At 56.1% G+C, this 25,135-nt stretch overlaps 1 long non-coding RNA gene and 2 other non-coding genes across 3 annotated transcripts; all 3 read left to right on the top strand.

Annotated features, from left to right (window-relative positions):
• Positions 1-216: 216 nt before the first annotated feature.
• On the top strand, positions 217-999 carry LOC132243904 (uncharacterized). Its single transcript, XR_009455475.1, has 3 exons — positions 217-384; positions 720-772; positions 962-999. It is a non-coding gene; the product is annotated as an uncharacterized LOC132243904 (long non-coding RNA).
• Positions 1,000-16,216: 15,217 nt separating this feature from the next.
• On the top strand, positions 16,217-16,290 carry TRNAT-UGU (transfer RNA threonine (anticodon UGU)). Its single transcript has one exon. It is a non-coding gene; the product is annotated as a tRNA-Thr (tRNA).
• Positions 16,291-18,722: 2,432 nt separating this feature from the next.
• TRNAR-UCU (transfer RNA arginine (anticodon UCU)) lies at positions 18,723-18,795 on the top strand. The gene has a single exon. It is a non-coding gene; the product is annotated as a tRNA-Arg (tRNA).
• Positions 18,796-25,135: the final 6,340 nt, after the last annotated feature.

Below are 25,135 nucleotides of genomic sequence, written 5' to 3'. Positions count from 1 at the left end.
TCTCCACAGCGCACGGCAAAGGGAGGAGCGGCTCCGGGTGAGTTTGCATGGGGCAGGGGTCCTCAGGGCTGTGGGCAGGGGAGGGAAGAGGCTGAGGCCAAGCTTGGCCAGGCTGGGGGACATCCCAGAGGCTGCTGAAGCTGGGAGCAGAGTCCCGACACATGGCGTGCGGGGAGAGGAGGGACCTGATGGGTGCGCAGGGAGGTAACGCTGGTGGGTGCGGGGCCCGATACGCTGGGCGCAGGCATGGGCAGGCTCTGACGGGCTGGGGCGATTCTCGTGCAGGCCCAAGTGGAGGCGCTGAGGAGCCAGAACCTCTTCCTGGTGCTGGCCCTCAAGGCGCAGAGGGAGCAGGGCTGCCAACAGGACGACAGCCCCATGGAGGTGAGTCCTTCTGCATGCCCCTGCCCAGGGGGAGGGGGAGCGTGCGTGTGCCCGTGTGTGCACAGGGCAAGGCTGGCCCCTGCTGTGCCAGCCCCACAGTGGAGGCGACGGGGGGTTGCCCTGGGGAGAGGGCTTGTGTGTGCAGCGCTGGGCACCATGTGAGCTGTGTGGATGGCACAGTGGGACCGGTGGGGTGACAGGTCTGTGCTGCACTGACCTCCCCTGCTCCCTGGATTGCTGCCCCCCAGCCTCCCCACATACTCCACCACATGCCAGTGCTGGCCCACGGGCTTGATTTTCTCTTCACTGCTATGTTACTTTTTCATTTGCACCAGACTCCCATGGATATGGAGGGGATGGCGGAGGAGTGCTGGCCACCCTGGAGGGGGTAAGTGGGGGATAGAGAGGGCAGGGTGAGGTGCGGGGCTGTCCTGGGTAGCTCGTGGGCTCTGGGCCAGGCTATGGCATGTTGCAAGTGGTGCTGTTTGCAGGTAGGGGAGTCCTTCCTTCTCCGGTGCTGGTGGGGATGGATTCAGTCCAGGACCCATTTCTGACCAGCTCCTTTTTGTGCAACCAGGAGCATTAGCCCCCGCCAGGAAAAGGAGGCAGGGTCCCATGAGGTCAAGGGGACGCAAATCAAGGTGCCCCTCCCTGCAGAAGCCAGCACCCAGGCAGAGGGCCCTGGGCATGAACACACCAGTACCCAGACCGGGGCCCTCTGCCGGGCTGAAGTCAGGTGCGAGACTAAACCCCTGCCCGTCATGGAGGCAAGCATGCAAACCAAGACTCGCCTCTGTCCAAATCAACGAGGACACGGGGAACGGTATGGTGCTTTTTTACTGTTTGTTTGTGAGCCTGGGATCAGAGCGGGATGGGACCTGGGTGCTGATCAGGGCCCCTTCTGCCTCCAGGCAGGTCAGGATGACCCCTGATGTCCATCCCTCAGGGTGCCAGTGCCCTGAACCAAGCAGCTGTCCCCTGTGTCAGTCCCACATCATCCCTGGGCCTCTGCATCCTGTCCTCATGCTGTGTGGGCGCCACATCTTGGGAGGGGATTGCCTCCTGGCGGTATGAAGACCGAAGATGCTGGGGGGATGCCTACTTATCCTTACCGTAAAGAAGTTCTTCCTGATGTCTAATCTAAATCTGCTCTGTCAGTTGGTGGAGCTTGTTTCTAGTTATCCCAAGGGGCACCCTGGTCAATAGGCTATCTCCTATTTCTTGCTGTCCACCTCACCCGTGATGAATTTGTAGACGGCCACAGGTCACCTCTCCATCTTCCCTTGCAGAGGCTGAAGACATCCAGGTCCCTCAATCTCTCTTCATAGGACCTTAGCTGCAGGCCCCTAACCACACAAGTGGCCCTCCTCTGGACCCTCTCAAGGTTATTCACGTCCCTCTTGAAGTGGGCACCCAAAACTGGATGCAGTTCTCCGGCTACGCCCTTACCAATGCTGCATAAGGGGAAGTATCACCTCCCTAGACCCGTTTGGGATGCACCTGCTAATGCATGACAGAGTGCGGTGAGCTTTACTTCTCACTTTGTCGCACTGACAGCTCAAGTTCATCTTGGAGTTGACTATGACTCTGAGATCCTTGCAGCAAGATAGGGCTCCCCGCCTAGCCGCTGTGCTGGGTTCCCCCACCTGACTCGCCTTCCACACCTTGTTATTAATTAATTAATGATCTTAATTAGGCAGGAGACTGCCCATTTACAGCCCCGATGCCAGGGAGCACCATCTGTGGCTCCGTAACTTCCCTACACCACAGCCCATGCCTTGCAGATGGCATCCAGATGTTACAGTGCTGCCGGCCTAGCGCTGGAGCAAGCTTAGGCCGTGCTGTCAGGCCTCGGTCACCTGCACATTCACACTTCCCGCCTCTCACTCGGGCCTTGCACACTCCACCCTCTCTCACAGGGTCTCTTTCATGCATCACCAACTTATGCTGCCCTGCTCCCTCCTGGAGGGAGCAAGGCCATAGGCTTAGCTAGTCCATGCCTTGGGTGGCAGACGTACCATCTGTGGGGCCTCTCCCGCAACCCTCACCGGAGTAGTGGCCAGCCAAGTACTCAACTGGGTCTAAGCTTACTCTGGCCCCTTCCGGGACAACACGATGTGTATATAAATGTACTGGGCCCTCAGCCCTCTGGGTCTTCTCCCCCTTCACTCGGGCTTCCCATCTCCACACCCTTCCCTCAGGCCCACGGAGCTTCCCTCCCGGGTGGGCTCAGGTGGCCGCAGCCATGCCTGGACCCCTACCTCCGGTGGTGTCCCGGAGGTTAAGGTGCCTCGATGTCCCTTTCACCAGGGTGGTAATGGGCATTTCATGGGGATCCCACACCACTGGGAGCCTCACCAGGCCACCCACTCCCAGCAGGGTGCAGTTTTTGGTCATGCCCAGGACCAGGAGCCTCCTAGGCATCCCCTACAGCTCCTCCCTTACCTCCAGGGTGCTCCATGAAGCTTCACAGCCAGGCGATGCTGTTGCCTGGCCTGCCAGCAGCAAAATGCCCTGCTTATATAGGCAGCCCTGAATCAAAAAATGGGTGCTGTAATTAGGCACCTGCTGGCTGCTGGCTTCTAGCCCTTAAAGTGGGAGGCACAAACTGTGCCCTGCCACAATCCCGTTCTGCTGCTGTGCTCCTTTGGAAGTCATTTCCCAGTTTGTGAGTGTGACGGTGATTCTTTCTCCCTAGGTGCAGCGCTTAGCACTTAACTTTATTAAAGTGCATCCTATGCTGTCCATCATCCATCTCTAACCAGTTACCCTTGTGCAATCAGGAGCAGATGCCCCTCCCAGGGGCTGGACGCAGGGACCCAGGCCAGCCTGCCCCGTACCAGAAAGGCCAGCACCCAGGCAGAGGGCCCCCACCATGGAGACTCCTGCACCCAGACCAGGGCCCTCTGCCTGGCTGAGGTGGGATGCCAGGCTGGCCCGGGGACGATGTTGGAGGCAGGCACCCAGACCAAGGGGCATCATTGTCTAAGATGGACACAACAGGGGGAAAGGTATAATGATTTTCCTAGTGCTAGCATGAGAGCGTGGGATCTGTGTGAGGGTTGGAAGGGCTGGAGCCAGTGTCATATTGAATGAAATAGTTTGAATGTTTGTAATGGTTGCCCATTAGCCAGTTTCAGGAAGAAGATAAGATCTATGTCCTTATCTAAGTCATTCTTTTTGGACTACGTGTAAAAGGTCCTGACTTTGTTTAAAGTCTTAATTTGAATTTTATCTTCAGAAGTCTTTTACAAAGAGAGCAAATATCCTGAGTTTCGAGAGATCAAACCCTAGGGCCTTTTGACCAGGTTGGTAAGAAAAGGTCATTTGCAGTGGTATGGAAGTTCCCCAAAGTAATTAAAATGCTCAACAAAAGAAACTAATTACTAAGCAAAAGAATCTATTGAGTAAGATCCGAGCCCAAATTTGGGAGTAATGACAGGTTTGAGTAGGAGTGGCCCAAGACCGCAGCTCACTCAATAAAAACTGTAACTTACTGTCCCAATTTGGAGGTGACCCTACTTGCAGAACAACGAAGGAAGAATCGCAAGTGTAGGCCGGATCAGATTGATCACCTGAACCAACCTCTCCATGAACACGAATCTTTTAGTTCACGCTGAAGCTGCGGAGCACCTGAAAGGGACTGAAGGAAGGGGACTTAGTCCTATCACTGCTGAGGCCAGCCTATTGAATTGTATTGCTGAGGCGAGCCCATTGAACCTAACTACTGAGGCCAACCCATTAAATCGTACTACTGACGAATGAAACCATTTTTTGGTATTTGGCTTCTCGGAATTCTAGGATTGTAAGTATATTATGAAAATAATAGTATTGATTCAAATTTAACTTTTAGTTGTAATTGTAGTTGTTTTTGTAACACTAATTCTTATAGCATTGTTTGGGAAGGAAGTGCATTCGGAGCATTGTTTCTGATATATGTAGTTATTATGTACTTAATGTTTGTGGTATTCCTTAAAGCTAAGCAGTGTTATATACGTAGCGAAGAGTTTTAAAATAAAATTGTGTTGTATAAATTAAGTGTGTAATCATTGTGAAATCGTGCAATCAGCTAATTCCCCAGCCAGTGCATCAAAAGGAATCAGTAAATTGTGTGGGATTTTCTATATTCCACAACCCACTAGAGACAGCCAGGACTATGTTCCTGGTCCTGGGAAGGTCTTGCGGGTTGGGAGCAAGACGGGTTGAGGGCTGGGACCCCTGTGCCAGTTCCTGGGACAGAGGCAGTGGTGGAGAGAGGGGACGCCAGGGCATGGGCTGGTGGAAGTGGTAGGGCCTGGGGGTTTGGGGTGTCTGCGAGGTGACCAGCGTCTCTGCCTCCCACCCCCAGTGCTGACACGGCGGCAGAGGGGAGGAGGCGAAGGTGGGGAGCACTGAGCAGCTGAGTTGCCAGGGCTCCTGGCCCAGGTCAGGCCTGCTGGGACAGAAATCCCCGCTGAGCCAAGTGTGAGAACCACGTACTGCTCCTGGCTGGGGAGACTCTCCTTTACCCCGTGGTTGTTCCTGGGTGTGAGCAGAGGGGCCGAGATCCAACCCCATCCCACTCACACTAGTTTGTTCACACCTGTCCTGCACCCCACCCTGCGCGTGCCCTGACTCTGCCCTTCTCCCACAGGTTTCACCTGGCCTGGATGGTCCCGTGCTGTTTTGCCCCCAGATGAACAGCTGAACTCCTCCCCTCCCCATGCCCCTCTTTTGTTTCTGTTCGTGATGCATCTGCCACTGCATGATAGACACCGGCACTCAGGTGTCCCTCCATCCTCCCCTGCCTGATCCGGGATGGGCCCACAGGATGCCAGTGTTGGTGCTTTTGCCTCTCTGAGCATGTAAGTGGTTTCCCATTCCTTCGAGGTTTCCACAGACTCTTCTTTTGTCCCTTTCTCTTGAGCTGCACACTCCAACCTAGGGGCCATCATGACTTTAGGGCTTCTTAGGGCTATCAGGAGCCATGTCTTTTGAATGTGGCCATGAGCCAGGCAGGCTGCAAGTACACCTGAGCTATTAGGCAAGGAGGATGCACAAGTGTGACCAGTGAAGCAAGGGGCATGGTATGAGCCACTCCTGCATTGCACCAGGCCAACCCAAACCTAGGAAAGGGATCACTCAGCGCAAAGTCATCGCTGCCCTACTTGGTTGCCTAGTATGAGCTATTTAATGTACATGACCTGTTTATTTGTGATTTGGACATAAAAGGCAGCAGCAGAGTCCTTGTGGTTTCAATTCTCACCAGACACCTTGCAGAGAAGAAAACACAACCTCATGACACCAAGATGTCACCAGGGCTAATTACAAGACCCGAGTGGAAAGGGGTGAGCTGCAGGGAAGGAGGAGCCCCAGACAAGTCATCAGCATGCTGTCACACCTGTTCCTGTTCCTCAGGGAACCACTGATCACCTCCAGGCAAGTGAAGTTTCACCCAGTGGTAACAACAAAGGTGTGGCATGGCATGGCTTGGCATGGCTTGGCGTGACCCAGAGGGGTGGAAGTTGTCTGTGGCCCATCAGCCACTGCATCTGGCATGAGGCTGTCACAAAACCCTTCTCTCTACAATTAAAGTCTCTTTCATCAATTTGTCCTGCTAGGGTTATACACGTTGGCAAAGTTGCGAGGAGGCTTGGCAGGCTAATAGTGCTCCAAAAATAGAGAAAAGTTCTTGATGGTGGAGCAAGCAATTGAAGCAGAATATTTCACGATGGTGGCAGAGCCAGAAGTAGGTTGCAGCACAACAGAAATCTTTAGTCCTTTTGGTTTTTCTGGCCATGGGATTCAGGTTTCCTTCCTGTGAAGTACTGTGTGGTTGCTGAAGCTCAGTGTCATCCCCACCTTAAGAGAAAACATGCAGAGGCCTCTTGTTTCAATACAACTCCCACGTTGATAATGGCGATGGGGCAGACATGCGTGATTACCAGAGGCCCCTGGTCACGGACCTTCCCCAGTCACAGACCTGCACGTATGGAGCCAGTGACTGGATGATGATGATTTGTACTTTGAACTGAGACTGGTGTGCGAAGAGGCAGCTGCAATTATGACTGAGCAGGCCTATTTCGATCAGCTCTGCTCATCTGTGTGCAGGGGACACTAGAAAAGGCACCTTGAACAGCCTGTGTCATGTCACCTGCCTGAATCTGCCCAGGTCAAGTACTGAGGTCTGCAACCTGGACTATCCGCACCCTGGTGCACAGCACTAACAGCGACCGACTGGCCTGAAGGACAGCACTTGTGTCCAGAGCTGCATGGATTTCTTTCCCTGAACAAGCGTGCAGAAAATGATCTACTCATCCCAAAGCAACTGAATGACACAGTGAAACGTATGACAGGTACTTGCAGATACACTCATATCCTTGGCTGTCTCTTCTGTCTCATATCAGTATCATGGACCTCGTGTCTAAACTTCCTGGTTTTCTTTTACTGAGGCAGAGTTTGACTATGTTGAACAAGGTTCAGAGTGGACAACTACCTACTTCGGTACTGGAATTGTATTAAAGCACCCAGGTTTGAGTGTGGCAAAATCCAGACTGTAGCACATATCACCGAGGACTGTCCTGTCCTAGTTATCTTTGAAATGATTGCACTGAAGACCTGCACTAGGCTGCTGACGATGCCTCGCCATAGGTATCATACCTGATACGGTCACTCTCGCCTTCCCCCTCAGTGCCGTTGCTGATAGGATGCTTAGAGCTTGTTCTGTTATTCGGATGCTGTATTCCATAGGAATAAATCACTAAGCAATAAATAGAAGCCATTGTGCAAGACCCCCGCTCAAAACCCTGGCTCCTAACTGACTGTATCCTAGTGCATTGCAAAGTCCCCCTCGGCACAGCTACAACCAGTGCAGTGCAGGACACCAACAGCTACAACGGCCGTAGCAGAAGCGCTCACGTTGTGGCCCGGGCAGATCCTGACAATCTGCAGTGCTGCTGAATCCCTGTCCTCGACCGTCACAGGCAGGACACGAGAAGAGGAGGAGAGGACGAGCAGTACAAAAGGCTGTTGGATGGATCCGCATTTGATATGCTCCACCATGCCTGTCCGCACGGCCACAAACTGCTGTCAGCAAAAGAAGCAACCAAAGAAGGGGTTCAATGTCAAGTGCTGGAGAAACCCTGCTAAAAGACATCATCTCCAGCAGTTCTTCACGGACAAACACGCCAACTGCCCTGACGCTCCTGACACCACTGATCACTCAACAAAGAGCGAGAGCTTCAAGAAAGGCGTCCATGAGACGTGCTAAAACTCTCAAGGCTTCTCCAAAAAGAAACATCATGACTCGTTCAATGACAATGACAGCCTTTAGATTACTCAACCATTCAAAACTGACAGAACAACATGAACTTTAAATATGAAACTTAAACATCAGTGTGTTAGAAAAGGATTCCACTAAATAGGTGTGTAATCTGTAACATGTCATGAAAAATGGGATAATTTATTATACCAGTGCTGCAAATCCTGATGAAATCTTCCCTGGGCTCACTTAAGGGCTTCACTGAAGACAAGGGGCTTGGGTTTGGTTTAGCACGTCATCCTGCACGTTCCCCTAGTCATTGCTTCCCATCTGCCCTGAGGGTTTTCTCCCCGTTTGCTTCGCAAAGGAGTCTAATCCCTTCATCAGGCTGGAGCAGGGCCAGGTTTCCGATGCCTGATCACATCAGGATTTCTATGCAGGTACTGTCCATGTGGGAGCTTTCACCTCTGGGGTCCAGCTCCCTGGCCTGACACATGCAGAGATCCCAGTAAATGTGGCAGCTTGTGGCATCCAAGCCTGCCCTCTTCCCCACTCTTGTCACCGTGGGATATAAAGGTGACCTGGGAAATGTCCGGGTTATCCTCTCCTTGCTCTCGACCAGTCCTGCCGTGAGTGTCTCACCAGAGCACGTCCACATGAGGTGCCAGGGCTTGAACTCCCCTGGAGAGGCCATGGCTGGTCACGGGCCCTGTTCTGCAGGGCACTGCTGTATCCCGCCATCTTTTCCTTCTTGCACTGGAGTCACGGCAAGAAATCAGGGTCCCCGTTCAACCCACCTGACCACTGCGGCAGGGTCCCCTCCAGGATACCTTGCTTGGAGTCTTCCCCAGGACCAGGTCCAGGAAGACAGAGCAGGCCAGAGAGCACAAGGGGAGCTGAGACCATGCTACACCTGCCATTGCTGAAGGGCTGTGTTGTCTGCACGTGGCAGAGGGCTAGGGGAGGGCCTGACTGCCTCCTTACTGGGGACCAGCAAGCAGGTGGGACAGTCTGCAGCCCAGGACAGGAGCATCTCTAGAGAAGGCAGGAGCTGCCTTGTGATGGGTGGAGGTGACACGAGGAGAGCAGCATGAGGGGAGATGCTGATTAAACAGGAGAGGCAGGAGAGTCCATCAGGAGCTTTCTTAACAGCAGGTCGCAGGGTGGGATACACGGAAGGGGCTGAGGTTGGATTTGGCATTTCATATAATGCTCATGAAACTCTAACTTCAAGCAATAATTTAAAAAGCACAAACCATGTGGACGAGATTTCCGTCCATGTTAAATAGGAAATTCTTCACTGGGGAGACCTGATGGGCTCCATGTGAGCAGATGTGTCTGCAGGGATGTGGGATCATTGAACAGGAGGACTGGAAGGGGCCTCACAAGGTCATCTCGTCCAGCCCCCTGATCCAGGCGCTCTCATCCCTGAGTAACCCATCCCAACCAAGTGTCCGTCCAACCTGCTTCTCTAAGTTTCCCGTCACGGAGATGCCACCGCTCCTCTAGGCAGCCTGCTCCAATGTCTGGCCCTTCATGGTCAGAAAGTCCCTGGTGAGGCCACCCCAACGCTGAATAGAGGGGAAGAGTCATTTCCCTTGATGGACACATGACACTCCTGTTAATGCAGCCCAGGACACTCTTGTCTTTTTTGGAACAAGAAGGAGGGAGAAATGGGAGACACGGACTTGTAGCTCAGTCTTGGGCACGGCCACCTGCCCATGGGGCACGGAGCGGAGACCCGTGTCCTCCCTGATGTAAACTGAGGGCTGTCCAGGTTGATTGTGGGTCAAGCTGGCCTCCTCCTCTATTAGCAGGGTCAGGGGCCAGCTCTGCTCTCACTCAAGCAAGATTTTCCCTCTCAAACAAGGACCCATGACCCACCCGTCTCTGACCACCTGTTCTGCAAGGAGCATGCGGCAAGTGGGCCTCAGGTTTGCCTCCTGCGTCACATCCGACTGTTCAGCCTGGGCATCATGCAGAGCCTGCTGATTTTCCTGGCCCTGGGGAGGCGGAGAAGGTCAGATGAAACACCAGCTCTTTGACCCCCGCAAAGCTGCACCAATTCAGTTGCTGTGGCAGCATGCGGGCTCAGCCCAGGCCCAGGTGGCAGTCAGGACCCCTCTGCACACCCCCAGCCAGGCCAAGCAAGCTGGTGTTTGGCTGTGGGCCTGCAGCACTGCTCAGCTGGGCGACGTGAAGCCCCAGTGGGGTCCTGAACCTCAGACAGAGCAAGCTTGCTCAACAGTTCGCAGCATGGGCCCAGGACTGATGTGGATTGGGGACAGCTGTGCTCAGCTCAACAGTTGTGACCTCGCTGTGCCTTCCTCTACATGTGGAGTAGGGCGATAGCAGCCCCAGCCTCTGCTGTGACAGCCCTTTGGGATGTGCTGGTGGGAAGTGCCAGGTGAGACCTATGTAACATCATGGCATAAATCAAGGGATCCCGCAGCATCTGAACGGACAACGGTGGCTCCCGGTCTGGTGACCCTGGCGAGTAGAGACACTCAAAAAGGCTGAGGTGAATTTGATCTAAGTTATCCTTTTTTCTCTAAGCGGTGTAACTTAGATTGGTAGCAAGAAGAGCACACCTCTGCCCTTGCCAGTGGGTGCAAATCTTAGACCAGTTTCCTCCGTTTTAAACAATGATGCCAAACTTTTCTTCTGTAATTCGTACAGACCAGTTTCTGATCACTTATTCTGGTTCAAGCGTAATGTCTGCCTGTTGTGTCTTATTGTTTTCCGTGCACTGCCCCTTTCAGGCCAAAGCCCTCCTGTCCTCCACTGCAGGGGCCCCTTGCTGGTGGCAGTTTTGCAGCACTGGGGACGCCCTCTTTATGCCACGAGAAGCCGGAGGCTTTCTTGGTTCCTCCCCCCCGCAGGGCTGGACGGGTCAAGTGAGAGCAAAGCAAGTATAAACTCTGCACACATGTACCAAGGGCAAAGGTTAAGATCCACATGGATGTGATTTCAGAGGGTTATAATAATAAATAAGTGTAGTTCAAAGCAGGAGTGTCCAGAGGGTTGATGCTGAACTCCCAGCATATTACAGTCCCACCAGTCAGAGCTTCTGAGCAGGGCGATTTTACCTGGAGTAGCACACTGTTCAGCTGAGGGACTGGGACGTCTCACGCGGTCGCAGTCCCTAGCGCAGAACGTGTCCTTCTTCCCTTCAGACACTTGTAACATCCCTATGGCTTGGCCTTCCTTTCACCCACATGGTAGAAAAGAGTGGACTCCAAGGAGACCCTGGGAAGGGCCCAGGAGTCACTGAAATAATGGCAACCTCAAGTAGGACAGTGCAGCCCCAGTGACATGTCCTATGGGGCAGCCACAGTATGACTGTATGTCTTTTCCTGAGACAAACCTTGAAGCTGGGACAAGATCCCAATATTTAAGTCATGTTATGTGCTGAGACAGTCCAGGTTTTTCAAGCCAGGAGTGTCTCAGTGAAAGCAGCACTTTTGCTTTAGCCAAGATCTCTCCATTCCCGACACAAAAGACCTCTGGGACAGTGCAATAAGGAGCCGGATTTTGCTCAGAAATGATGCTTAGGCTCCAGAGACGGCCTATGCTTGTCTCTTCCTCAGGACGTGACTTTAGACGCCTGCAGATCTCTTCTCCCATTCAGCCGGTCCCAGCGCAGGTCCCTGATGAAGCATGACGGATGAACGGGTGGAGGGATGTGACACAAGGCAGCATCTTGCTACAAGAATGACACTTCATGTCAGGGACGGGTGCGCCTGCTCTTCTCTCCCCGGTCCAGCTCCATCTCTCCCCTCCAACCTGGACTCAAGAAACCATTTCCTCCGTCTTCTCCTGTCCTTGCACCGTCCCGTGCTTCCTCCTAATCACCACGATCTTCTCTGGCACGGACGCTTTCCACCCCTGCAGCTCCACAGCCTCGTGTCCCCTCTGCTGCACGGCTGCCTGCAGGGTGAGGAGCTCCTGCGCTGCATCTACCAGGAGCGGGACCAGGGTAAAGCGAGGCTCTGAGCCAGGGACCTCCCTGTCCCCCCCAAACCCGCTGTGGGACTCAGGCCTCTTGGGACCCCCAGGCTGCTGCCATGAGTCTCCTCCTGGGCAGGCGCAGGGAGGAGCAGGGCAGTGTCTGTGGCGGGAGGGGACCCAGGTGGGGCTTCGCAAACACACCCTCCCCTCGAACTGCCCGCGGGCGACCGTCTCCCCTAGTCAGCTCCGGGTCAGCGGGATGGGCTCCCCTGGGGAGGGAACAGAGGACTGAACGGGTTTCCTACCTTCCCGCGGTCCTGGAGGCGCTGGGTGACACTGAGCACAGCTTCCTCCGGTGTCCCCTGTTCTTCCCTCTCCTGGTCTTCCTCGTCCTGCATCTTCTCTGTGGCCGGACTGGGACTCACTGCAGCAGGAAGAAAAGTGGGGGGGTGAGTCCTTTGCCCCCGAGGGGAAGACACGTGCAGTGTGGGGGGCAGAGATGGGGCCGTGCTCCCCTCGCCAGCCAAGGGCCCCCTGTCTGCAGAAATCTCCCAGGGCCCTCTCCATCCCGCTCCTCCGCCCCCGCAACCTCACGGCCCCCATGGCTGTGAGCACACTGGACTGCCCCACTGACCTGGGAGGTCCCTGTGCCCCCACAAGTGACCCTGCCTCCCCCATCACCCACCCCCACCAAGGCCACCCCACGCACGGGGACCAGGAGGTCGTGCGGCTCAGCCCCCTCGCCTTGGCCAGGATGCCGCTGCCCAGCCCTGCGCAGGGTCTGCCTTGCCCCCTGGAGTGAATGGCCCTAAGACTGGGTGGCCCCAGCGCGGCTCCTCACCGGTGCGGCTGGCGCCAGGGGTCGGGGGGCTTGCAGACCCCAGGGAGCCATGTGGGTCCGCGGAGGAGGAGCTGCAACTCAGGCTGGGGCTGGGGCTGGGGCTGGTGCAGGACGGGCTCCGCTCCAGCCCCAGGGAGGCTGGGCCCTCCTCCACGTCTCTGCAGGGGGCTGCCTCCTGCCGGGGGGCTGCAGGGCCGGGCTCCAGGCTGCTCCATGCCCCGGGCGGGAGGCTGCACGGCTCTTGTGCCCGGCGCTCCTCTCCTCCGGGCTCCCGCCTGCCCAGGCGCACCCAGGGCCACCTCCACTTGCACCTGGAGGTGGTGGGCTGCTGCAAATGCTCTTCTTTGGTGCTGGCACGTACTGTTTTTTTACACCAGCACACAGGGCACAGCCACGTCCTCGCCTTGATGGGCCCCTCCTCTTCATGGCCGGGGGGGCCCAGATGTTCCTGCCCAGGCCCCCCGCTGTGATCTGCTGGCACGAAGCCCACCTTGGTGGTCCTCCTGCTCAGCACCCGCCTCAGCCTGTCCATCCTGGCACCGAGCAGGAGCAGTCATCAGCTGGGCTTCAAGGCACCCCTGTACACCCGTCTGCCCCTGAACCTCCTGCTCTCCAGGAGACAGGCCGGTGTCCCCGGGGATGCCCCCATGCCGCCAGCCTCCTGATCACTTGGGGATCATGGGCAGGGAAGCCCTGGGCTCAGGGGGAATGACTGGCAGGCAGCTGGTTTGGACACAGCTCCCTGCTCCGGCCCCTGACCTCTGGCTCCACGTGCCTGGCTCGGGGCTGAAGCCCCCGGGAGTCCAGGCAGCTCCTGGGATTAAACCCTGCACTGGGATTGGGGAGTGCCCGGCAGAGGAGGGCAGGGACCCCTTCCCTGGGACCTGTGGGTGCCCGTCAGCGCCGCAGCTTTGGGCTCCCTGCCCGCTCTGGCCAGGCAGTGCTGGCTAAGCTGAGAGGGCTGGGAGCTCCTGTACCTGGGGATGTTTCCAACCCCGTGGAGCGGGTGTGAGAGCATCAGGGCCGCGGTCACCACCTTGGAGAGGGGCAGACTTTCCTCCCCTTTCTGCAGTCCCCTGCACAGACATGGGACGCCCCCGCATGTCTTAGCGCCGGCTAGAACTTAGCACGGGGGGTCTTAGCGCAGGCTAGAACTGCCCGCTGAAGTGAATAGAGAGCCTGGCACATCCTGAGTAACCAAGGATCCCGCTCTGGAGGTGTCTGAGTCCTGCCCAGTGACAAGAGCAGGAGCTGCATGATTGTGCAGAGTGAATTATAATCTCCTGCTGGAGGCACCCGAAGTGCAGGCCTGCTCCCCATGCCATGTACTAGAGAACTGTGTGGCTGGACAGCAGGGTGCCTTCCTCAGCCTGGCTGCAGAAGCCAGGACACTGCTGGCCCCTTCCTGTTAGACACAAGGCGTCAGACAGACTTTTTACCTTCTGGACATAAGAAAAAATCAAGTTCAAGGAGTCTTGATTTAGGCACCCAGAATTAATGGATCCTTTGATTCATCTCATAGCCCCTAAACATCCTGCATACATAATGAAGATAATATTGTGCAGAAACATTTTGTAATAATAAGAAGAAAATCTCTTGTTTGGGAAGCTCCTAGATCAGCACTTCTGAACTCCTGAGCCTCAAGGCGCTTCTCGTTGGGCTCCACTCAGCCCTTGCTGGACTCACAGACACCCTCACAAATGCCAGCTCTTGCTTTTCACTTGTTTTTGGAATACAGACAAAATACTGGAGCAATTCTCCTGTTGCAGAGAAGTCAGAAAGAGCGCGACGGGTCCCAGTGTTTTTGGCACTCTGGGTTCCCATGTGAAATGCCAGGGTTTCAATTGCGGATCGTGTTTGCACACCCAGCAGTTCTGACACTGCAGGTTACACTGCAGCATCCTTGCAAGGATGTCAAGGCACCTCGGCTGAGAACCACTGCATAGAGGGATACTGTGAGTGCTCTGGGAGGGTGGAGGAAACCAGTTCTTCTCTGCGTGGAGCAGGGTGTGCACGCATGTTCTTCCAGCCCCTTCGCCTCCATGTCGATGCTCTCAGGGTCCGTCTGGGCCGCTGGCGCCGGGAGGACACTGGCCCCTGCACACCCTGCTGCTCCACCCACGTGCTGGGCAGCTGCTTGCATTGCTGAGGTGCCCTGTGGCTGGGAGCCTGCAGCAGGGGCAGGAGCTTGCTCCCCCGCGCCCGCTCGCCCAGCTCAGAGCCAGCCTTTCTCGTCGTGGCATGGCAAAGCAAGCGGCATTGCAGGCCCCGTGTGTGGGAAGCGGGGCTCGGAGCAGGGAGCCCTTTGCCGGCTCTCGCAGTGCCCGGGACCTGCTGCCAGGGACGTTGAATCCACCCAGCCTCGGGCTTCCGGACGGTCTCCAAGGAGGCAGCAGCAGGAGAGGTCCCGGCCAGGGCCCGGGCAGCCCCTGGACTTGAGGGAAAACGTCTGTGTGACACCTCCCGGGCAACACGGAGCTGCCAGCAGTGTCCTGGCTTCTGGAGCCAGGCTGAGGAAGCACCTGCTCCCGGTCCTGCAGCTCTGCAGCACATCCCATGGGGAGAGGCTTGCAGTTGGGGCACCTCCAGCAGGTGAGTATCGGGATCGGGGTTTTGCATTTCCCACCGAAAAGGGAGTAAAACACAGATTTCCCCCCTGTACCTGAGGAAAACACGGATTTCTCATTTTAATGGAGAAACCCATGGATCGTGCATGTTTGCAAAGAGCTCTCTGCAGGCTGACAGACTTCAGGCCCGCAAGAGGGTTGTGGTGGGGGACCAGGAGGAGGGCGGTCAGGCAGGGGCACTAGGTGCATGTACATGCACATGGCCCGGGCAGCGTGGAGAGCAGCTCTGCAGGTAAATTGGGGGCAGGGATTGAAGCCCCTCTGGGGAGGGAGGCAGGGAGCTGGGCAGGGCTGAGGCGGGGGCTGCTGCCCAGCCACGTGCGTGGGGCTCGGAGCCACAATGTGCGGCCTCAGGGGGCAGGGGTGCTGCCAGCTGCCTGCTGCGGGTTCAGGCTCCTTTCCTGCTGCCCTCTCCCGGGGCCTCTGCAGCCAACAAGCACGGGGAAGCTCCTTGCCATCACGTGCTCCACGTTGCCCTGGCGATGCACTCCCTGCCCGCGCAGCTGCAGCCAGGGGCACAACCCAACGCCCAGGTCCACGGTGCGCCCAGCCCCGTTTCACACAGATCTGAGAGGTGTGGGTCCCTCTTGCTCCCCGGGAATACGCCCAACAGCGGGGAGCTGGCTTCACCCCCAGCCGAGCCCCCAGCATGTAGGCAGCAGTTGTGGGGGGAGCCGGGCTCTGCATTGCTGCAGCCACTGCCTCCTGCAGCCTCCACGCTGCCTGCAGTGGCTCGCTTGAGTGTGGATTAACCCACGCAGCTGCCTCAATGACCAGATTGAACCTTTGTTGCTGAACCAGGCATATCATTTTATCAAACTATCAAATCATGCGCGGACGCTACTGGTGCCTTTTGTGATGATGACACGCTCCTGTGAAGTTGGAGCTACTGTGAAGTTGGAGACAGCGCTTGGTCTCTCATCAAGTCACTGAATAGTGCCACCCTGGCATTTGCACCAGACGTGAGGATGACACCAGGAGCACGCGTGGACTCCTGTGGACTCTGCCCGGGCCTTGGACATTGGATTCAGGAACGTGCATCTTGGGCAGCGGTCTGTGCGGAGGGAACCAATGATACAAAGGAGACGGCTGGGACCTGCTGGGAGCGGGTGTGCAACTGCCAGCTCTTCACTGGTGTGAGATGTGGAGGGGGGCGCAACCCTTAATCCTATGGGCGCTGTGGCTTAGTTGGTTAAAGCACCTGTCTTGTAAACAGGGGAGCCTGGATTCAAATCCCAGCAGTGCCTATCTCTTCATAGCTCACTGCAAAGCCCCAGTTTCCTACCTTTGGAGCAGGATTGGTCCTGGTGTCAATATGTAGCTTCCCTGGCTCCTTCTTCCCACTTCGTGGGACTTTGGTAGACCATTCTTCTTGCTACAGCATCTAAACCTGTCTCTAATGAACAAGAAATGGGTTCTCCTGCAGGATACGTGCAGTGTTTAGAGTGGGGCAAAATCAGAAAAAATGAGATCTCTTCCCTGTTTCTATGTGCAACTGCAGGCCTGTGCAATATAAACCCCTATTCATCATAGGAAATGCATGTTTCTGAATGCTGTTCTTCTTGTCAAGTGACCATCTCATGTTTTAAAGGTCCTCTTTGGTTGTCTGGGCCAGGCCCAAGTGAAAGGAAACTAGATCCCAAGAGCCGCGCCGAGCGCCACAATCCAGATTCCAGGGGCATCCTTTCTGAAATAGGGTTTTTGATTTGAACTTTCCAAATGCATTTAATGGGTCAAAGATCAAGGATGGGTAGGAAACCACCGAGGAGAAAAATCATCTAGAAATGGGCCGAGAGACAGAGAAACTGAACGAGAGGCTGAGTCTTGCTGGTGCCTGGGCAACTCCTTTGGACCCTCTGGGTACTTCTACATGAGATGCTTTAATGAGCATTACATTCATCTGATGTGCATTAAAGCACGGCCGTAAAACCATGCACTAGGCTAATGCACGTTTGATTAGTGAAATGTGCATTTTTCTAATACCTGAAGATACAGAGTTTTTACACATGCTCTAGGGTGCGGGGGAAGGTGCTTTAATTAAAGTGGATCCAAAAGCCACCCAAATTGAAGCACCTGGAGTGTCTCATATATCAGCATCCCCACACTTTAATATGTCAAACAAGCTTTAGTTGTAGTGCCCCTGCCACCATTTTGAAGCACGGGGACACTGCTACATGAGACGCAGCGGCTGGCTGTAATCACAGCGCGTGTGAGCAGCCTCCTGGCTCATGTACAGTCACCAGCAGGTACTAGATTTAATGCTCGTGAGAGCACCCTGGCTGAGACTCCCTCCAAACAGGGGGCAAGGACGGCTTCTCTGCCACCCCTGCCTGGCTGTAGCTCCCTGGGGCCAGCTTCTGCCTGCTTCCAGCTCGTGGGGATTTCCTTGCTGGGCCTGTCTGGGCAGCAGCAGTGTTGCACAGGCCCGGCTGGAGCAAGGAGGCTCTGCTGCTTGCTCCCTGGCCCCTGGGCATTGCGCCCCTGTGGTGCGGGTACGTTCTGGCTCCAGCACGGGAGCCAGCCCCTGGCCTTGCTGTGGGGACCTCGTGGGGCATCTGCCTGAAGTCCCTGGCAGAGGAACCCCGTGGACATGGCAGCTTCCCTGCCCCTGAGATGCTCGGTCCTTGGCCCCAACTGGGCAGCAGAAGAGACCACAGACCTTCTGGTGATTTGGGGCAATGCCGAGGTGCAGCGGCAGTTCTGCCAGGGCAGGAGGGCCAATGCTCTTCTCTGAGCAGTGAAGGGTGCGTGGCTGCTGCGAATGGTGGTCACTGAGCACAAGAGATGGTCCAGAGTAGGTTGCCGTAGCAACACACTACAGTGTCTGCAAGTGTCTACACATAAACAACAGCTACGTCACCACAGCGACGTGCTCCCCTGGTATAGCACTCTGCTAAAAATAACAGTGTGCCACACATAACGGCATACTACGGGCTGTTACTGCGCCATGATTTAACACTTGCAGAAGGAAGTACTACATCATGGTGCAAGAACAACACTGCCGTAGTGACACATGTACAAGTGTCCACAGTGTGCTCGCTCTGCAGGTCCAGCAGCTGTGCGTGGGGGAGAGGCACCAGCTGCCACCGGGGATGCAGCGTGAGGAATGGTGCCCCGATGACCAGACCCTCTGAATGCACCGTCTCCACCAGCACCAGGCGTAGGACAGCACCCTCCTGCTGGGCAGCTGGGCACCGTCATGGAGGAGTGGCTGGCCAACCTGCCGGCTTGGCACCCGGTGGCAGGAGCAGGAGAGCAGGAGAGGGAGGCATGTGAGCAGCAGAGGTGGGCGAGCAGGAGCAGGTGGTCAGCGAGCAGGAGAGGAACCTGGCTTCTGGGGTTGAAGAGAAGCGCGTTGCCGTCCAGCACAGCATGGTGCCACCCAGGAGCTGCTTCTAGAGCAGACAGCCTCTGAATCGCAGCGTCCTAGACCCTAAACACTGGAGTGGAAGAGGAACCGTGCAAAATACCCTGGTCTGATCCGGTTTGCTCTGCCTTTCAGCATCCGCTGTCTAGCACCGTGTGACACGGGAGGCTGGATGCGGGATCTGTGGTCTCACCTAGTAAATGGCAGTCCTTCTGCAGTGCCGGAAGAAAAGCATTCATTGTCCACCGTTGTTTTGAGAACACATGGGCGCAGGCAGGGAAGCCCATCCTTCGGGAAAAAGGGCGCCAAGAAACCCCAGTGGCCCAATGGATAAGGCACTGGCTTTCTAAGCCAGGGATTGTGGGTTCAAGTCCCTCCTGGGGTGGTCTTGTTAATCTTTAAGTAAGGTGCAGATGAGAAGGCAGTGAACATATGTTCACAGGCTTCTTCTAAGTAACCAGTTCCAGTGCTTCACCACCCTCATAAGGAGGGAGGTTTTACTAACATCCAACTTAACCCTCCCTTGCTCAACTTTGAGCCTTTTGTGCCTTCTTCTTTCATCTGTGGCCACTGAGAGCAGTCCAGCTTTGTGCTCCTTGAAACCACCCTGCAGGTATAGATTCATAGATGTCAGGGTCAGAAGGGACCTCAAGAGATCATCGAGTCCGACCCCCTGCATAGGCAGGAAAGAGTGCTGGGTCTAGATGACTCCAGCTAGATGCTTATCCAACCTCCTCTTGAAGACCCCCAGGGGAGGGGAGAGCACCACCTCCCTTGGGAGCCCGTTCCAGACCTTGGCCACTCGAACTGTGAGGAAGTTCTTCCTAATGTCTAATCTAAATCTGCTCTCTGCTAGCTTGTGGCCATTATTTCTTGTAACCCCCGGGGGCGCCTTGGTGAGTAAAGCCTCACCAATTCCCTTCTGTGCCCCCGTGATGAATTTATAGGCAGCCACAAGGTCTCCTCTCAACCTTCTCTTGCAGAGGCTGAAAAGGTCCAGGTGCCCTAGTCTCTTCTCGTAGGGCTTGGTCTGCAAGCCCTTAACCGTACCAGGTAGGTAAAGGCTGCTATCAAATCCCTTCTCAGTCTTCTCTTTTCCAAACTCAATACACCCAGTTCCCTTAGCCTCTCCTTACAAATCCTGCCCCCCGGTCCCACAGCCATTTACTCTCTCCAACTTGGCCACATGCTTTTTGTACAAGCCTCACGGGGGTGCGTTTGGCAGGGCACTTGTCAGGAGGCATTACAGACCCTGCTTGTCCTGGCTACAATCCTCTGCTGCACCCTTAGCTTGTTTGGAGCCTCTGAGTTTGGGAGCTGCATCAGACACAGCCGAGCTGAGTGGTCCTGCCCTGCACCAGGATACGCACCATTCAAGGTGCCAGGCAGCCAGGGTTCAAGCAAGCAAGCAAAAATGAATCATGAAAAGATTGTGACAAAATTAATTTGTTTTTCAAAATAATCTTAATCTCCCCCTTGCTGCTTGCTGCCCTCCAGTTCTCTCTCCATCCTCCTCATGACCAGCATTGACCGCCTCCACCACCTCCGTGGCCATCCCTCTGCACCTGTAGGGATTTCAGCCCAGTGTCGTCATGCTGAGGGCCTGCCAGGGCCTCTTTCTGGCTCACGCGGGCTGTCAGGCCAGGACTGTTTCCATTACACAGTGTGGAAATGCTGCTCTTAGCAGGGAGCCCCCAGAGCGCCCACATTGCTGGGCTGCAGAAGGACACTCTTTGCTTGCCAGCCTGCTGTTCCCACGCGTCCCGCACTTGCGGCTGCCTAGCGGGTGCTGGGTGCTGTGCTCCGTCCTGACCTCAGTGCGGCTCGTGTCAGCCGCACGCGCACTGGGTGTGCCCTACAGACCCCGAACACAGCAGCAGCGTAGGCAGGGATTTGGTGACTGAGCACCTGGGAGTCCCCGTGCTGCCCCTGGCCCGGCCTGAGCCAAGTGCTTTGGAGCCTGAGCTTCAGCTGCCTCCATGGTTTTTGTTTCCAAGCTGACCTAACTCCTACACGTGTACTGAGCTATCCAGGTGCCCCATCGCTGTCCTACTGCCGCACCAAGGGGCTTGTCCTGCTGCGGGTGCTGGCAGTCCTGGTCCCTGGGATCATCGTTCTGCATATGGTCACCAGGAGGAAGCATCAATGTGAGTGATGGAGAGGAGAAGAGAGGGGGCTGGGTAGAGGGACTGCCATCCCATCCTGACCTTTCCCCAAACCCCTCACGGCGTTGGAGTGTCACTGAGGCAAAACTGAAAACTTTTCTACCCTGGGCAGAGATGCCAGAGAGTGTCTGCATGTGTGTGTGTGTATGTATGTATGTGTGAGAGAGCACATGCATGCATGCACGTGTGTGCATTTCTTGCCTTCTCTAGAGATTCAAAGGCCCTTGCTCCTGCTGCCGCCACCACTCAGTGTCCTTTTGCCGTGGCTGCTGCTGTGGCAGTGTGGGCTCCCCAGGAGCTGCCACTGTGGTGCCTCCTCTAAACCTGCACCTGGAGCTCGCTCGCACTTGCCTCCCACTGGTCACGCCACTGGACTGACAGACTCGCACACTCAACCCACAGACCGAGGAGCTGGTCTGCCCCACGGCTTTGGCTCCAGCCTCCAGGTGCAGAGGGAGCAGCAGCTGTTCCCGATGCCCCTGGAAGGGGCCCTCATTGCTTGCAGGTCTGTGCTCCAGTCCTGGCCCCCAGGAGCCTGCCTGCGCCTGCTCTGTGGTGGGTACAGGCTGCCGCCTCAAGCGCCCCCTTGTCCCATGCACTGTTCTGGCCTGGCACCTTCATCAGTTCTTGTGTGGACGCAGCTGTGCAGGCTTGATTGCAGTTTTCCTAATTAAAAAGCATCCAAACCTAATGTCTGCTCCTCCTCGGACGTCTCCTCCACAAGAACACAAAAACTGCTGCTTCTCGGGGCTGGATGAGAGCTGGGTGAGGGGCTGTTCTTGCCTGGTGTAGGACGGGGGGCACAACAGGGCCAAGCATGACAGTGTGTTCTGGTCCTGTCACATGTGAGCTTTTGATCCTGCCATTCCCCCACTAGTGTGGCCCCCAGAGCCCTGCTCCAGGTAGGGAAACCAAGAAATCCCAAGTATTAGCAAAGAAATTATTATCCTTTAAGGAAGGGAATATGGGCCTGGGCATGAGAGCAGTAGGCACCACTCATGAATGTCTCATGCCCCGGCGGCAGAACCTCTTCTGCAGTGACGTTCAGCAAAATCAAGTGCAAGCCCTGCGCTTGGGATGGAGGAACCACATGCACAAATACAGACTGGGGAGTGACTGGCTGGGCGGCAGTGCTGCAGAGGACCTAAGGGTTACAGTGGACCCTGAGCGGAGCGTCAGCCAGCCCTGTGCTCTTGCTGCAAAAAGAGCCAGCAGCCTCCTGAGTTGCATTAACAGGAATGTCACCTGCAAATCATGGGGAGGGATTCTCCTGCTCTGTTCAGCATTGCTGAGGCCTCCCCTGGGGAACTATGTCCTGGTTTGGGCCACACGATTCAAGAAGGCTGTATCGGGAGTTGATTATGAAAGGGCCCCCTCACCAAGTGCTGAGATGCAGCTGCTTGTGGGGTGGGGCATGCTGGAGGCTAGGTCTACAGCACCCCCTGTCATGTAAGAGTCAGGGCCCGGTGCCTGCATGGGTTATGGTTGATGCCCTCCCAGGGGCGAGGTCTCCAGCCTGGGGTCCAGTTGTGAGTGGGTGTGAGGGGCAGAGAAAGGGAAAGGGTTAGAGGCACCTTTCTCCTTGTCATTGGCAGTGCAGAAAGACTTTTCTTTCTGCTGGGATATTTTGGCAGGTAGAAATCCCCCTGCTGGGGTCAATGATGTTGTTTTGGGGCGTCCAAGACACTTCATGACATGGGGCTAAGCCAAAACCCTGGGCCCAGCCAGTCGCCATGAAGAGACGGGGTCACGGCATCCCCAGAACAAGGGGCGCCTGCAGCCAGTCCACAGCAGGGCCGCGGTGCCAGCTGGGCTCAGGGAGGCAGTGCGGGCACCGTCCCCTGGAGCCACAGGCAGCAGCCCCGGCCTCTCCTCTGCAGCCCGTAAAAGCCAGAGCCAGGCCTTGGTCTCCTCATCCAGGCCAAGGCGAGTTCGTGCTCCTCATGGCTCCTTCCCGTCCCTCCTGCTCGGGTTTTGCCTCCTGGCCCTGACTCCAGGCAGACCCGGGGCGTTCCCTGCTCCTCAGGCTGGTTTGCCCTTTGCCTCTGGGTTTGCATTTCTGCTCCCGGTTCGCCCTTGGCTGCCGTTGTGTCTGGGTCACAGTCTGAGCCCAGGTTGTCCTGACTTGGCTACGGCTTCCAACCCAGTCCCACCCCGGCCCCTCCGAAACCTAGCACCTTGGGGAGCCGATCTGGACTACCCCTGTGCTTTGGGCAACTAACTCCTGGGCTACACCCCCCATGCCGCAGTGCCGAGCTCTTCCTCTGCTCACGCTTCACACACGTGTGCCGGGAACTGTTGGAGCAGCAGGAGCGATGGGCAGGGGTAGACAGTGGGAAGCGTTGAGCTGTGTTTGTGCTGGGGATGGGTCAGCCGCCTGGAGTCGTACTTTGGACACAGGTAGGTAGGTTTGGCTCAGGTAATTCATGTGGGAGGGTCCCTGGGCCCCCACCTTGGCTGGGTTTGGGAGCGCTCCTCACAGCGGGGTGAGGCTTGGGTATTGGAGGGATCCTCTTGCTCCAGGGCACTTTGGGGATCTCCGGACCTCCTGGTGGGGCTCTGCCCTGGGGTTTGAGGCCTTTGCAGGCAGGTCCCTTCAGTCAGGTAGTTGGCAGTGTGCTGCATGGGGCTGCTGGAGTAGCCTGAGCTAGGGTTAGGGAATGGGATAGTTCAGAGCTGCCTTGGTGGGATGCCTGGAGGGCTATTTAGGATGTGTGTAGGTAGCCTCCTCCATGCTAATCACACGAGGCTGAAGCTTGGGCCCCACACGGGGTTGGGTCTGGTAGGTTGAAAGCGGTGGGGTCAGGCTTGGCTGTGGAGGGCTCCTCTTCCTCCGGGTGCGTGTTGCCAGGGAGGGATCTCCCAGCTGAGCTCAGTGGTGGGCTTTTGGGCTTTCCCCAGGTTTGGGGATGCAGATATTGTGGTCACGGCCCGGGGGCTCCTGGAGACAGCTGAGCTGAGGCGGGGCAGAGAACAGGAAGGTTTGAAGCTCTTTTCCCTTGGCAATGGGAGCTGTCCGAGGGCTGTTCCCAGGACACGAGCAGTTTGCCCAGTCTCTGCTGAGTGGACGTGGGATGAATCCTGGACCCCCTCGCGTAGGCTTACATTGTGGAAAGCAGCGGTGTCGGCCTCCGCAGGGTACTTGGGGGCTTTCCCAGCTACTGCCTGGCAGCAGCTTGCCCAGGGTCTCCTGCCTGAGGTTGCTGCAGAAGCTCATGCTGGGATTGGGGTTGGGGTTGGGGCTTTGGCTGGTGACAGAGAGCAGGAAAGCATGGAGCTGTCTTTCTGCTCAGGGTTTGTAGGACTTCCTCTTGATACCATATTTTGGAGACAGATGCGTGTCCTCATCCATTCGACAAGGCTGCTGGATGGACTCGCGCCCCCTTGCCCCAGGGTTGGATTCAGGCGCTGTCTTGGCAGTAAGGGATCAGGCAGCCAGGACCAGCAGTGGGGTTTGGGGCTGTCCAAGCCAGGTGCTGTCGCCAGACTACACGGGGTCTCCTGCGGAGCAGGCTGAGCCATGGGTAGGGCCACCTGCCCCAGGCTCTGCAGCCTTAAGAGGCAGAGCTAGGACTCAGCCTCCTCCTCGTGGCCAAGGTGAAAGTGGTTGCTCCTTATTGCCCGTTCACTTCCTTGCTGCTCTGCTTTTGTCTCTGCGCTCTGACTGCACGGTGCTCATCCACGACTCCACGCTGCCCCTACCGCCCCTCGCGCTGCTCATCCCTGCGGGCACCAGTGATGCTGCCAGGGAGACCCTGAGAGGATCACAAGTGACTCCCGGGCTCTGGGTGCAAGGCTGAAGGGTGAGGAGCTCAGGTAGTCTTCTCCTCGATCCTTGACCTCAAGGGGAAGGGCCTTACAGGGAGTGGACGCATCTTGCAGAGCAGTGCATGGCTTTGCAGGTGGTGTCACCAGCAGGCCTTTGGCTTCTTCAGCTATGGGATGTTGTTCCAGAAGACGCATTGTTGGGGAGACTTGGGATCCACCGGACACAGGAGGGAAGGTCACGTTGCAGATAAGCTGGCTAACCTAGCGAGGAGGGCTTTAAACCTGGTTTGCCAGGAGATGGTGACCAAAGCCCTGCGGTACTTAGGGAAATGGGTGACGTGGAGGAAGCAGAATCAGGACGGGGAGAAGAGTCAAGTTAGTGGGCTGTTGCATTTCATTGTAGCCGTACTTGTCTTTTGTTCCTTTTATTCAATTATCTGTATTGTTTCTCTTTAATGTCTATAGCCAGCAGTATTAGCAGTACTAGGAATTAGTGTTAGTATTCTTTCAAATTAGTATAGTTAGTTGGTAGTTAGCACTCATATTTATTAGCATTATGAGGACATAGTTGCCCATCATGTTAACAATAACCCCCTTATTTCCTAAGCATCCTGGCCACAAAGGAGCAGTTCACAGACTGTGCCGGTCCGCAGCTTGCTGGGAGTTTTCTCACGTCTGCTCCTCCTGGCTGCCAAGTCTTGCAATCTGGATCTCTCTCTCCATTGCTGGAGTATTTTCCTGACGCAGGACAAGGCCTCCAGTCCCCCACACCCTCCTCCCTGGGCCGTCCTA

Source organism: Alligator mississippiensis, chromosome 11 (genome assembly GCF_030867095.1).
Source record: "Alligator mississippiensis isolate rAllMis1 chromosome 11, rAllMis1, whole genome shotgun sequence".
NCBI classification, from domain to species: Eukaryota; Metazoa; Chordata; order Crocodylia; family Alligatoridae; genus Alligator; species Alligator mississippiensis.
Note: the sequence above shows the minus strand (reverse complement) of the source record. Positions and strands in the feature narration are given on the sequence as shown.